The sequence below is a fragment of the Magallana gigas genome, chromosome 3, assembly GCF_963853765.1.
Source record: "Magallana gigas chromosome 3, xbMagGiga1.1, whole genome shotgun sequence".
NCBI lineage: Eukaryota > Metazoa > Mollusca > Bivalvia > Ostreida > Ostreidae > Magallana > Magallana gigas.
This window is the reverse complement of record NC_088855.1, coordinates 53333746-53347333: the sequence shown is the minus strand read 5'-3', so window position 1 is coordinate 53347333 and position 13588 is coordinate 53333746. Positions and strand designations below refer to the sequence as shown.

The 13588-nt window shown below is 34.9% G+C and overlaps 1 protein-coding gene across 1 annotated transcript in view; it reads left to right on the top strand.

The window, feature by feature from the left end:
- The first annotated feature begins 3435 nt into the window (after positions 1 to 3435).
- Positions 3436 to 13588, top strand: part of LOC105345800 (protein CBFA2T1) — a 35153-nt gene continuing 25000 nt past the window's right edge. Inside the window, exons 1-2 of the mRNA XM_011454109.4 lie at positions 3436 to 3507; positions 12103 to 12217. The gene's annotated coding sequence lies outside the window, so the exon portion shown is untranslated. The remainder of the gene's footprint in view (positions 3508 to 12102; positions 12218 to 13588) is intronic.

Here is a 13588-nt window from a genome sequence, read left to right as displayed (position 1 = left end):
TCATAAGTCTGTGTCTTCTGTATCATAAGTCTGTGTCCTCTGTATCATAAGGCTATGTCATATGTATCATAAGTCTGTGTCTTCTGTATCATAAGTCTATGTCCTCCATATCATAAGTCTGTGTCCTCTGTATCGTAAGTCTGTGTCCTCTGTGTTTATCATAAATCTGTCCTCTGTATCATAAATCTTTGTCCCATGCATCATTGGTTTTTCATTTGTCTGTGTCCTATGTATCATTATATAAATAGTGATGGTTTGAGAGGGCAACAGTTGATATTGATATTTCTGATAAAACCATTGTCAATTTGTTCACTGTGTATCATCGTTCTCTTAACTATGTTTCATTAATATGTACACCATGTAAATTAATATGTTCACTATGTATCATTAATATGTACACTATGTAACATTAGTCTGTACGCTATGTATCATTCATCTGTTTACTATGTATTACATTATTTTGTACACCATGTATCATTAATATGTACACTATGTAACCTTAGCCTGTACACTATGTAACATTAATATGTACACAATGTAACATTGATATGTACACTATGTATCATTAATATGTACACTATGTAACATTAGTCTGTACACCATGTTTCATTAATATGTTCACTTTATAACATTTATTTGTTCTATATTTAACATTAGTCTGTTCAATTTGAAACATTAGTCTGTTCACTGTGTAATATTAGTCTGTTCACTTTGTAACATTAGTCTTTTCACTGAGGAATATTAGTCTGTTCACTTTGTAACATTAGTCTGTTCACTGTGTAATATTAGTCTGTTCACTTTGTAACATTAGTCTTTTCACTGAGTAATATTAGCATGCTCACTTTGTAACATTAGTCTGTTCACTGTGTAATATTAGTCTGTTCACTTTGTAACATTAGTCTGTTCACAGTGGAATATTAGTCTGTTCACTTTGTAACATTAGTCTTTTCACTGAGTAATATTAGCCTGCTCACTTTGTAACATTAGTCTGTTCACTTAATGTATTCTAGTCTGTTTCCTGTATATATCATACACAAGTATCTGCCCTAGTCATGTACGGTATGTCTTTAGTCTGTTTATATCCTTTATCTGTTGTCTTCTAGGTTATCATTATTATTTTTATTTAGTCCCAAAATATCATTTCTCACCTTTTGGGTAATTTTTAACCAAAATATTCATGACTGACAAAGAAGTACAATTGGAATTGATGAAAGGTAACAAAAAATCCAATTTACCTAAAGAAATTAACAAGAATGAAGAACAAATTTCTTACAGAGATTTAGAAGTCACTTGAAACACCTTGCATATTTCCTTAATTGTAGGTGCTTTAATCATTCATATGTGGATAGTTTATGGAATTGTCATAAACTTCAAATTAAAAACTATTGGAAATATGCTTTAAGGACGTTTTCTTAAGTATTTTTTAAAAATCTACACACAAAGCTTAACCGAAATTCAATGCAAAATGTTGGGTCTATATGCTTCTTTCTGTGCTATGGCGTATTTAATATGACCTTTCTGAACTGAAAGTGCAAATTGCACATAAATCGCTTTTCCCTCTATAATTTTTCATCGGAATGAACTATGGCATCAAATACAAATTTATACTATTAAAATAAATAAAATTAACAAAAAGAAAAAGTTTGAAATGTCTTCACCTAATTGTGATTTTGACGTTTTGACACTGATAAAACGCCATTTTTAGCCATTAGCGATTTAACATTCAATGAAATTATTTAATTTAAAAGTCTCCAACTTTTTCTCAATTTGTAATAGACCCAAAATGGCTACCCAAAACAGAGGAACGAACCTCTTTAAATAGTGTTATAGACAAATAAACACAAATACATCATAGCCCCAGAACTAAAAGCATTAAATACAAATTATTGCATGGTCAGCTGCTTATATAAATATGTTTCAAATTCAACACAAATTAAATGAGATAGAGGTAAAAGGTTCCTCTATGATGTTAGTTTTCTTAATTAAGGGTATTTGGATTAATTTGAAACTCATGAATAGCTTCACTAATGAAACCAACAATTATTACCATTAATTAGCTTTTGTAGTTATTGCAATAGAGTTATATAATTAAGTGATTTCAGCATCAGGTACACAAGGAACTTGATCCCAAGAATCAATCGGCTGTCAGTCACAGAGGTGGGATATATTAGATCAAAGTCAACACTTCACATCCTAATGTAGGATCTTCACCTATTATCGAGTCACTGTAGCAACAATAAAGGTAAGTACATGTACTACAAATGTATAAATGTAGAAGAAAAATTGTTGAAAAAGTGTTTTTTGGCTCAGTCATTTACGAAAAATGAATGATTTTGTATGTTTTAGAGATGACTGTCGATTTCTGATAAGTATGTAAAATGTCCCGCTCATTTATTGAAATTAAGTTATATAAAAAATACAAAGATTTTAATGCTATGACAATAAACATGTAGAACCAAATCAATTGATACAAATTCTTTAACAAAACATTTAAATTGCCATCTTGTGACGTTGTGTGTTGAAAAGTATAAGCCTAGGTGTAGTGAAATACCTTAAATGAATTGTGATGTCATATGAAAATTACAAAGATTTATGCTCTAATAATTCTTCAAAATGAAACGGGGGGGGGGGGGGGGGGGGGGGTTAAAAAAATGTTTATTTATATATTTATATTGTAGAAAACGTTAGATATATGCAGAATTCTAATTGTTCAAGGAGGCTGGATGGTCACCAAATTATTTATCAGATCTACCTTAGATTTAAAAAAGAATTCCTTAGCCATAAAATATTAAGTAAAGAAAAAATCATAATATCTCGGATTTTAAAATTAGATATTTTGCTAGATGTATATCAATGCGTCATCCGAGGCACGGAGATAATAAGTAATATCAATATACACGCAAGATCTTCCTCTAAAGGAGATTTTTATAGTCTTAAAATGGCCATGACCATTCAGTCCTCTTAAGGGATACAGCACACGACAATATTTTTTTTGTTTATCTTTAAACTTTTCTAGCAACCCTTAAACCTGTACATCACAAGACATAACTTGAAATCTTCTGTTTCTAAACAGTAGTGTTCGTGTCATTAAGAGTTATCCCCCTTTGTCTGATGTTCTTCTCCAAATTGGATTATGCTGTAATTGCATAATGCAAATACAGATACAACAAACAGAAGAAATATTTCTGGAAGAGTTTTTTGAGTATTTGTATAATATTTGTCAAATCTAGAATTAATTCTATACCGTATGTTTGGCGAGCTAACTTGACATTGTCATGTCTATGTTAAATTGAGCTGTGCTGTGTTTGCTTGGGTTAAACTCTATACAGAGTGCTGTAGGCCTGGAAGGTTTATTTTGATTGCTATAATTACGTGATTATGTGATGTGACGGTATTTATTTAATGGGATTTTGTTTGTATCGGGCCTTAGAATGCACACAGAACCTGAGATATAGTGTACGGACGTGCTGAGAGAAGAGACCATAGCGATAGTGCAGAGAAACCCCGGTAAGTTATAGTAACCTCTTACATGTACATGTTTTAGGGTAGAGTGGTATACGATAGTTAATATTATTTAAAAATTCATAATTGTTAGAAAATATAATCTCATTTACGTGATTTCTAACTTCTATTCTGTGTACTGCAAAATGGAAAATTCATTTGGGCGTAGATTTCGTTCATTACATCCGAGCTTTGAAGGTTCCCTATGAGGAGATATCTGTGTGTTTGTCTGTCTGTCCATCCTCCACCACTTGTCCAGGGCAATATTATTTTCTCTCCACTTTACACTATCTGGCCTATGCCTTACCCACAAAATGTGTTTGGGTGTGTGGTGAATTAGAAACAAGTTTCTAATTGTTTGTTCAAGGTCATAGCAAATTTTGTAAAATCCTTGTAAATGCCATATAATTTTCTCTTCCCTTTGCTCAATTTGGCTGAAGCTTCACCTACAGAGTGCATTTAGGTGTAGAGGGACCTTCAACCAAGTTTCTATGTCAAGTCAAGGTCATATCTGACCTCTGTGTAAAATCCTTGTTTGCATCCATTATTTTCTCTCTAAAATCTTGAAGCAAAGGTAAGAGATATTCCAAGGATTTAAAGTTTACTCAGTTGAAGTAAAGCTTTCATCTAAGCACCTACTGGTAAGCAAAATTGAAGGCTACATTTTTTAAGCTGGTTTTTCAAAGGAAAAAATTCTGGTTATTGAAATTGCGAAAGTTGCGGGCAGGCGATTGGGTGGGCAGCTGCCAAGAGGGTATCCCTAATCCCTATTGAACAGATAACTTCTCCTTTAGTTTTCAAGATAGGAAGTTGTTTTGCAGATCAATTGTACATATATCAGAGATGTGCATATTGTATTGATTTTTAATCTTTTATGGAAGAAATACCACCTGTTGAACTTAGTCATTTTTTCATATGATATTGCATATAGGGTACCCCTATTGTAAGGGTAATCCCTCCTTTGCAGATCAATTGTACCTATATTAAAAGTGTGCATATAGCTAGGATTTTGATTTTTGATAATTTATGAAAAAAATTCCACCAGTTGAACTTTTTGAATTTGTTGACAAAATATTGCTGATATGGTACCATAGGTAGTGTTTGTTTATTTAGGGTTCACAAATAGATTATGGATACTGTTTACTAAAAAAAACGGTTTGCTGTCACAATGATAGCTTTTTTTCTTGTTTTTAATTACCGTGTAATATAGTAGCAAACTTTTTTGAAAAATATACTTAATATATTGTTATAGAGAGAATCTTTCAGGTTTTGAGGTTACTTTGTAGTTGCCAGTATAAATAATTTTGTGAAATTGATACACAAACTTATATAATATATTACTGTTTACTGTAAAAGCTAGTTAAAATACTGCTGTGATTCCTTAGTTCCAGCAGCTTAAAATGTTACCTGTGACAGGCCGATATTAGTGAGCTTCATAATATCTGATTGTTACCAGTGGTTACAGTACTGATATCCTTCAAAATCAGACTGGCTCATGTGAATCAACAATGAAATTCAATGAGAGTGTTTTAAGTATGATAAATGCTGAAAACAGTTCTGTATGAAAAAATATCAGACAGTTCTCAGCCCTAACAGAACTGTTTTCGACATATATGCATTACTTAGCTTCATGAGTCCAGCTAGTGATTAATTTACATTTTAATTGTTGAATCTTTCCTGCATTTTGAATTTTGAGTTCTTACTGTGATACCTTGAATCTCTGAATACCAGAGTAATACATGTACGTGTTTCTCTGAATGAAATGCTAAATTACACACATATATATAACCTCATACATGAGAAGGAAGATAATTATCTTTGCATGACTACCATACATGTTAACCTCCAGTGGTGAAAAAATAAGTAGATTTAGAACCCAAAAGAGGTTGCATTTCTCGTGACCTTTTCCACGTATATATTTCAAAGTACATATTTTTTATTAATACTACATATGTAGATAGGGTTTCTGATTAGTATTTAAAGGGCATCAGCTTAATTATAAAAGACTTTAAAAATCAAGCAATATCAACACATTAAAAAGAAAACGTTTGCATGCATTTACCATCAAATTGATTGAGCTTTTTTTTTAACAGTCAGTGACCACGGTATCATAAGTACCTTCATATCATAAGTATATAAGTCATTTCTTTACAAATTACACATGAAGGTTATGGGCAGTATTTGTTTATCTTATGGCACTGAGCAATCAATAGTACAACAGATTCCTCCTTTTGATGATGAAGTATACCACATCTACACTCAGCTGTTACCGCTGGACCAGATCGAAGGGGACTCCCAGGCTCAGTATATCGGGGGAAAGCTTTGTGTAACAGCTCCCCACGTGTTGGCTTATTGATGTGTGTCACAAGTGATGCCCCCCCTCCAGTCATATTTCGGGGAACATGTTTTGTTTGTATTGACGAGAGGGCATTGATTTGGATATAAGTAAATCTACAGGCTATGTGGTAGGCAGATATCAGATTGTTATCTTCAACTTTACAAAATGGTGATTCATCTGTCATCATATTCTTGACCACTGTGGTCCTATCAGAGAATGCTCTTTATAAAATATAAGAAGTCAGTACATGTTGAGATGTGTGTATTGATTCCATGTCAAGGTCATGTCAGATCATGAAGGTTAAATTTCTGTCGCTAAGTCAGATTTTACAGTGACTCAGTTATATATATACATTTTCTTCCTTGTGTGTTTTAAAATCTAATGAATACCGGAGTTGGTATTTTGATTCAGAAATCAATGATTTTTCAGTTTTCAATAGTTGTCATGCTTTTATCCCAAAAATTCTAATCAAATTGGTCTCTTTGTTAGTTATGAGCTGTGATCAAAATGCTGGAGTTACTTCCCTTATATCATCCACTTACCTGACAAGACACAGGGAACTATTTGTGAAAGATTAAAGAATAGGAAATGGTTTATTGCATCTTTTTTCAAATATTTCGAAGACAATGATATGAGGCCAGTTTTTGAAATTGAGCGTCTAGTTTATTTCTGTTTTCTGTGCAGTCGTTAAGCCTGACTATCGAGACTCGGGAAATTATTACAAAGCTTTCATTACCAATGATCAGGTGTTCAGCATGGCCCTAATCTAGACAATTAGTTTGCAAAGCATAAAAAACATTGAAAATTGTTTCCAATATTCAGGTGCAGATTAGAGTGAATGATAAGAGAAATAGGGAGGAGAAGTACGCTACAGCTGTCCGGATCCTCTTATGAAAACTCTCAGGTGTGGCGACGGAATCACTCGGTCCTTTTGAGTAGATGTTTGGTACCATGCAAATGGGCACCAGTCAAAAGAGTTCTCCAAGACAAATTAACGGAATGAAAATCTCTCCAATGCCATAATGAACAGATGGGATCATTATCAGCATTTCTACATCAGTAAAAAATGAATGAATAGGTATAAACATATAATGTATAAGGGATAAGACAGAACTATCAGTGTACAGAAACTGTTTGACTGATGAAACATCTGTTGTCCAAGATAAGCGGTTAATTAGTGAACACTAGCCGGTTTCCCGGTGGTACAAATTTTGGAGGTATGGATATCATTGGAGGTGACAAGGCAGGCCCAGCATGCATCAGGCTGATGATGTTTTCGCAGACAGACTGGAATTATTCAGAAATTACAGTGGCGATAAGTTCCCTGGCACCTGTCTCCCTGATAAAGATAACCTCTGTTGGTAGTATTCTTACTCTAGTAAATGATGCACTATAACTTGTTATTTCTGTAATTAGAGCTACTTGTGTATCAGGTAGTAGTTATCCTGGATTTTTCCTGCATTGTTTGTTTTTATTTTGGTGAGGGTTTAATAAGTTCAAGGGTTTTATTTGTGTTTCTGTGCCCTTAAGTATTCTATCAGTAAGTCTGATTTCTGTGAATGGCAACTAGTGTAGGAATGCTGAGAGAGAATTATTAAAGGGTGACAACTCCAGCAGGGTCCAACAGCAGGGGAGCTCACTCTGTCTTTGCTCCCTCTTTACTTCCTGTCTTCTCCAGTCATTGTTGTGTTAGCAACTCATTTTTTTCTCTTGCCTGGCTCCCAGATTTTGGTGACAGATTCTTTAACTTCAAACCTACGGTCTTGCTGTATCTGACATGTTGATTTCCACTTCTATTCCATATTTCTTTTTTGTTTGAGTTAATGAAAATCAGGAGCATCAGAACATGAGGAAATGTCGCTTTACTTAAATTTCGTAACCAATTCTTTTTTATAAGTATAAAGAGATAGACTGTAATGTTAACTAATAATTAGATGCAAAATTTCTGGTTAGGAATAATAATTACTAATTGTTTTCTGACCCATTTATGAAGACCAATGCAAAGATATGATACTGGTTCTTCTGAAACAGCTCAAGGGAGCTTTGCCTGAACTTTAAACAATCCAGGTGCGTGTTTGCTTTCAACATTGCCTATCTATATTTCTTAGTAAGAATCTACAGCTGTGTGCTCTGTGTATACAGAATACAGGCCATCTCTGTCTATTTGTGGCTCTGTCTTCTGTATCTCTTGGGATGTATATCTTTTTCTGTATCACTCTGGCGCCGTTTTTTTCCCCCTGCATCTGTTTAATTCTTCAGCACCACATGCTGCAGCATTTGAATCTTTGAGATTTGACTGATGTGTAATTGATTATTGGAATTTGTGAAGACAGCACCTCTCTGATCTGTTTCTCACACTCTGGAGTTGTAAGTGCCTGCACTGGTAGCTGTCCGGGTCGCTGTTTGATCCTGTGTCATCTGACGCAAGTTGGAGTGGGTTCCAATCCACTCTGTTATGTCTGGACGGCAGTCGTAATGGGTGTTTACAAACCGTTGTCACCGAGCCTGATCTCTGGGAGTGATTGACAGGTCTGGGGTCACGGGAGGTCACATGATTGGTGGTGGGACAATGACTGGTGTCTCGTGGTCAGCTGTCACTTTCTCTCGTATATACTGCACTGTCTTCGTGGCATGATCAGAGTTAAAGATTTAGGAGAATAAAAGCATTCGTGATAGAATAAATAAATGCTGAAGAACACCTTGATTGTTGACTCTCCCTCCTGCTGCTATGATTCAGGATTATTTTGATTGCAATATCTTTGTGTGTTACAAGTTATTGTACAAACAATTCAAAGTGAATCATTTAAATTCATTCTTGTACAATTTTATAATGAAAGAATTTACAAACTTTGAAGATTCAGTATAATTTCAAAACCAGCGTTAGTTTCTACTGTAAATGATTTTGATTAGTAACCATAGAAAAAGCTGATTTATCATAAAGTTAACCTTTCTTGATAACTATAGACACACATGTAATTGAACTGTGCCTGCTGACATTTAAATGTAAAAGTTAATCCAAGTATTGATATGCTGGAATCAGTAAAAGGCACCTCGTACTGGTGTTGTCAGTTACAGCGGTGTAGGGTTGTTATCCGTGTGAAGAATTCCGCATTCCGTCGCTCCTCTCTCAGCTTCTCTCGTATAGATGGCAGCCCTTTAAAGCCTGGAGCTGTTGCAGAAGGCTCAGTAACAAGTTTTGAGCGAGTGTTTGTTGTTCCGTGCCCACACCAGTAAGCTCATCAGGCCACTCTGAGATGGGGATGCCTTCCTCCTTCGATGCGATCCAGACCCCGTTTGAGATTCCGTAACATGTGTTTTGTATTGGGAGGGCGAATGGCATCTTTTCCGATTTTGTCAAGGGTTGCACATGTTTCTCTCCTCTCTCCTGGCGCCAGTCTGTCGCTCAAGAACCTGCATAATCAGTTAAAGTTTTCCAGCTACCGAAGGTGAAAATTTGAACCATATGATTTTGCTATGTCAGTCTTGATAAGTTAAATACTAGACGAGTAATCTTAAAAACATCTGTTGGCAGAAAAAAACAGACTTCTCCAGATTTTGTTTTTAGGAATTCATCTAAGTTTTAACTGTTATTACGAAGTTGAAAAAAGTACAAGAATGCAGAAGACTGGTGTCTGGACAATATCTGTATAATTTCCCATACACCCTGCACTAATATGTCAGGAATTTCCTCTCCATGTTGTCGTGGAAGCTTTGCTGTTGGATTGATCAGTGGGTGGTGTAAGGTGTCCTTAATTCCTCATAGCTTTATGATGCCATGGGTACTGAGCTTGCAACCCTTGGTCAAGATGAGGTAGCTTTATACACCACCCTACAGTTACTTAGGTTCATCAGTCAGTGTTATTAATGTCACCATCCATGAAAATATAATTAGCAGCATAATTATGATAATCACGGTTTTTTTTAAAATTGCTTTGTGTATGTAAGATTTTGTGTACGTATGTAAGCTTAATACATGTACTTAGAAGTGTTGCTATTGGTAAAGCGTAAAATAAGTGTAAGATAATCAATGTGATTGCTAGCATGTTGTACACGTGTTGCCAGTGGGGCATTGACAGACACATGTGTCACACCCAACAGCTGTACAGAGAGGTGGCACAGAAGGCAGGAGGCTCAATGGGCCACCGGGCTCACCAGACTCGGGCAGTTCACCTCAGTAGATATTTTGACCTTTGTGTACTTATGAATATACAGATTTTAAGTCCGGTAATGGTTTACCTTGACCTTGGCCAAGGTCAATTATAGCTGACCTGGTTTGCATACCTGTAGTCTCAAGCAGATGGAAATTAAAAGTCAACAACTAGATGCTGTTTTAACAATCAGGAATTTTACAACTATTTTTTATTTGTTGATTTTTAAAAAATTTCTTAGACAATTGTAAAAACCATGTATGACAATACTTTATGATATATATTAAAGCACCAAAAGACTAGAAAACAATGACAAAAAAACCCAGCTACACAGTGTACTCAACAAATGCTGTCAGCCAATTATGTGTTTACAGTTCCTTTATGCTTGAAATAATACACCATTGGATTGTTTTGATAAAATTGCAAGAGAATCTATGATTTGATGAGGAAATTCTTGAATAAACCTCTTTCAGTGACCACTTTTGGTAAGTTTAAGTAGATACAATCTGAGGTATACATTAAAAAATAAAACAAGATGAATATTTCCCTGTGTATGGTATGACACCAAATGTAATTAATTTAGATAGGCGTCTCCATGGACAACAAATATGACAAATGGGGACATTCTGAATTACTATCAAAAAGAAAGGAAGGAAAGAAAGAAAGGAAATCATTTCTTAATCAAAAGGAAGAGTGAAGAAAAAACTTTGGCAATTCACTCCAGTTTATGTTGAAATATGTTTATGTGAAAATAAAAACAATCAAATGAATGAAATTTTAGCAGAAAGATTTATAAATTATTATTTGATTGAGATTTAGTTTTGTTGATTTTCAAAAGGCTCAAACTTTCATTATATTGACAATATGTTACAAAAGATTTAGGCGGGATTGTTCATTTGCGTAACATTCGTCATGCAGCTTTTTATTCCGGCGAGTTTTAACAATACAGTGTAGGTATAATGGCAGTCAATAGAACAGCATATGTTACAACAGCTGCGTCCAGTACATACACCACAGTAGCAGAGACCTTTGCTAACAATGGAGGCTGACTGCAATATCCCGAACCCAAGGGCTTTGCAAACAGTCAGCCCCAAAGACAGATCTCTAGAAAAACACACTCTATAGGAGAGTTCCAAAATACAACTTCTCATGGACAAATTGTCAGCCATGTTTGTTATAGCGCTTGTTGCCCTTTTCTTGTCAAGAGTCTGGCTCTCCATTCTAAAAGGAATTGGGAACACTAGAGTGTGCAGCATATGGCAGTATTACAAAATCAAAAAGTGCTGCATACAAGTGATTAGCCCTTTCTCTTCGGCTGGTGACCGTTTTCCCTCTCTTTGTTTATTGATTTACAATTTTCTCAATAAATAAATGCATTTGTGTTTTAAATCTGCTAATTAAATAGTTAACTGGATCAAAGAATGACTAATAAGAATTCCTGAGATTCTTCAACTATATTTTCCTGACCAGCTACATACTGTATCAATGACCTTATGGAAAAATCCAAATAAAAATAGCTTCAGGGAATTTCTTGATAGACTGTGTCCAAACATGGCAAGGACTGGCCACTGCTGAATAATCCAATCTCTCCGGAGTAATTACTGTATTGCATTGTGTGGCCAACAAAGACAGGTGCCACTTTACACATCTCTGCTACTCATTCATTGACCATTAAGTACACTTATCTTAGTACTGATTATGTTTTAGTAGGGAGTATACATGCATTTCTGTTTTGTTTTTTTAGGGATTTGGAATTTTAATCTTATGAACTTTTATTAATGCATGAAGAACTACAGAAATGTGAAAGATACATAGCTCTGCTTTGGAAAGCTTTGAACCCTGTGGGGTGGAATTATGAGATGTTTTTACAATGGATTGGCAAAGTGATTGCTTTCTAGACAAATTGTTTTCTTGGCTTAACCTGATTGAATGTTCAACAAGAACAAATTGTTATTTTAGGGAATTATCTATTTTGGACAGAATTAATACTCTGCAAGAACAAATTGTTTTTGTAGGAAATTATCTACATGTATTTTGGACAGTGCTTAAACTTTGATTGATGATCACTAAGCCAGATTTACATAGTAGTTTTCTATCTACAATCTTTTACTCTAGGACTGAGCATCATTGCAACAAGTGTATACACCAGCAGGACTGTTCAATCACCTTCCTTAAGCCAGCAACGACTTGCACATCAGCTCTCTCACTGAGGAGTCCCTCCCCATTAATTGTAAGTAACAGATCGAGCAGCCAGATTTACGGCTATGTGTAACAAGGTTCTTTATTTTCAGCATCAAGGGCATGATATTATGTAAGAAACCTGCCTTATCAAATTGGATGGGGCCAGGAGCTGTACCTGTCGTGGTGTCTTGTGCTCTGTAAACTAAATCTACTGACTGATAGAAGACTGTCTATATAACATCATCAGGTGGTTTCTGCTAACCTATGAGAACTGTCTATAGCCTGATGGCAGATGTCCTGTTATAGTTCATCTATACTAACACTTTGGACAGTGATTGAAACCTCCTGGTAGTTGTCTGTAACACATAGACTGACCATAATGTATATATACTGCTACAATTAATGACATCATCACTGACCTCATAGCTGGGATTAGGTACAGACTTAAGAATGTGGTATTCTGGCAGATGTACTCGTCGTCATTTTAATTCAATGCCAGAAAGAATACCAGTAAATAAATATAACCTGTGAACTGAAATAGCAAACCATCACCCAAATGGATTTATATAAAAATTTTCATCAAAGTTTTTCAATTTCATATTTTATAATGTATAGGAATACAATTAAATCTGACAATTTCAATTAGATTTTGATTGATATGTGATATGTGTATGTATTTAACATTTTTTTTTTTTATCTTAATGAACAGATGATATTTTTTTTTTATTAATTTTCATGCACTTCCTGGTCTCTGAATTGATTGCAAAGCATTTGGAGTACATGTATGATAACAACCTAATATTTTATTAAGAGGCTGCACGGTTGTGGCCATTTTAAAACTATATGAATCTCCCGGAGAAGAAGAGTCAGTAAGCAGATATTGGAAAATTTTCAGGCGAATATATTTGGTATTTTTCTTAACTTGATAATAGTTTATGTTAAGAAATGGTATTAAAAATTTTAAGGCCAATCTTTTTTGATAATGATTGAAGAGTTTATCCTTTGTTATAATGTACAATTTTTTGGAGCATGTCACTCTGCCCCAGCCTGTGGGGTGGTATTATTACCTCAGACTGTGTGGTGGTATCAATTAACATTTGACTGTGTCTGTTGAGGAGGAGGGAGCCCTATTTGTACCAACATCTACTGACATCAGGCTGTCTGTCAATGATCAAGGAAGCTCAGATCACAAGAACTCCGTCTGTATATACAGATATTGCTCTGAAGCTTGAAGACTCAGGTTAAGCCACAATTAAATCATTTTATTGCAACCTTCAGGCAGAAGTTAGAGTCCTCTGATTCTTATGCAAGTACTAAATTTGCCAATACAACTTATTTTTGTTTTGATGTCAACTGCCCAATTCCAAATCTCACTGATGCAGATCAATAGGAGGGGGGGGGGTCTTATTCTGAAATATGA